Genomic DNA, 2,205 nt, shown 5'->3' with positions numbered 1-2,205 from the left:
CAACACTTTGTGCTGCGTGTCTGTTGCAGTGTCTTTGTGTTCAGTCCTGTATTGATCCTCGTCCAGGATTCCCAAGTCCTCTACAATTACATTAATGCTTTCTGGTTTAGAGTTTGTTTACATCCTGACCTGAGGAGAATAGAATAATATTAACTGAGAAAAACCTTATTTCTACAGACTTCTTTTAATTAACTATCCCACAAGGGACTACTAACACTGTGTTGTACTTTGACAAGGTTAGGCATGTATTTATTGTTCATGGTTTCTTGAAGAGGCGACTCCAAATTCGTGGCTGGCCAATTTAATTATGTTTGCTACTATGGAGATTAGTATGACTGATTATTCTTGCAAAATTAAATTATTTCTACAGTTGAGGGGGCTTATTATTCTGGGGTGTGTTCTCCTTCCTGGCAGATCATGGTTTACACAGATTATACGGAGCTTACTAGATCACTTCAAAACAAAGTACTACTAAACTACTTGGGTAACCACTAAAAAAAAAAGTTCTTCTCTGCAGTTTTGCTCCTTACAAAAAAACAAGCTTGCACAAACAAGCATTATTAATTAAATTCCCTTTAGTGCTGCATCAGGGTTTTGTTTTGCAATTACTCTTTTTGTTTTCTGTAGCTGTTTGTTTTAAACAGTAAATCAGTGTTTACTGTATAATTACTGTAAACAGTACATTTTCTCTGTGTTGTCACAGAATTGAGAGAACGGTTAATTAAGAATCATACACAGACAGCCTCAAGGAGGTACGTCTTGATTAAGCCAAAAATGATTTTAAATTGTGTTCTCTCCATGGAGAAAACATGTGTTTTGCCACAAAGCACATGGGAATACCTCGGATTTCACTTGTCAGCCAAAAAAGTAAAGAAAAATAATTATTTTATAACTCACTAGTTTTTTTTATATTCTAAAAACAAAGTCTATAATAACCAAGCCTCTTGGGGGCATTGTGTTCAGCATTGTTCAATGTAGCACAACATACAATAGGATAAATTGTCCCTGATGTTGATTCAATCAACGATGCATACATCTATAGTGCTCAATAAAAACGACAACATTTATGAAAACAGAAGCCATAAAAAAATGTATCACAGTTAATATCTGAAATAACATATTCTCTTGGTGTAAGTTGTTTAAATTTCCATGTGTGTTTGCTGTCAGAATTTATGATGGAGGCAATATTGGCAGTAATTTTGTTAAGTGTTATGAATGTTGTGTTCTGCTCCACATCCCGGCTCTTATTACAACAATGCTCTCACCAGATGGCATATGTACCCGAACGGATGCACTGTACAGTGTTATAATACCCCTCCAGTTTTTCCCATTTCATGCGTGCCACATGCTTTTAACTACAAGCTTCATTTAAAGTTCAACATTGAATCTGATTAACGATATACAGTAATTAAATAACAAAAAACACCACTGAATGAAAGGAAGGAAGCCACCCCTCCCCCGAGGCCATTAAATGAAACCACAAATTAGCCTCTACTAGTCTGGAGATCACCAAACACCACAGATAATCTACTATTATCAGAGATATCATCTTAGAGCAGGAGAAAATCACATCCTGTCTTGCATCAGCAAGATACAGAAATAATAAAGTAAAACCTAAAATGTACAAGAAAATCTACCATTATCAAGTGAACAATATTATTCATTGGCACAAAAACAGGGAACACAGCCACCCACTGAGGATTCAAGCTACAAGCCATTCTCTTGTAATCACAAGAGTAAAAGTGGATTCAAGACAGAACTCTTGCAGCTCTTCTGAGAGTGGAGAGAATGGCTTGTAGCTGCATGATGGAGAAACCCATGGATGCAAGGATGGGATCAAGAGAATAAACTGAAACACCCCGAATTTGCCTAATGTATAGCTCCTCAGATCCTCACCCAGTTCTGTCTTTCACCAAGTATTAATGTGTTTATTGTAGACATACCCAAGTGGTGTTGGGATCATTGCTGCGATCCAGCCATATCCTTTCCCCAGAAACTTTCTCCAAGACCTGCCGGAGGGCAATGAAATAAACAGCTGAGAATATAAATAAATAAATACAATATTACATACCAGTGTCTATACACGCCAATGGTAACTCAATGCAATTGTATCAAGTCCATATTCATGGCTGAATTTATTTGTACGGAAGCCGAGAACGGCCATGGATTTTTTTTTTATGGACTGTTATATCGTGATAACGACTT

This window comes from Morone saxatilis, unplaced genomic scaffold (assembly GCF_004916995.1).
Source record: "Morone saxatilis isolate NCDOM2014 unplaced genomic scaffold, NCSU_SB_2.0 Contig19, whole genome shotgun sequence".
NCBI lineage: Eukaryota > Metazoa > Chordata > Actinopteri > Moronidae > Morone > Morone saxatilis.
Note: the sequence above shows the minus strand (reverse complement) of the source record.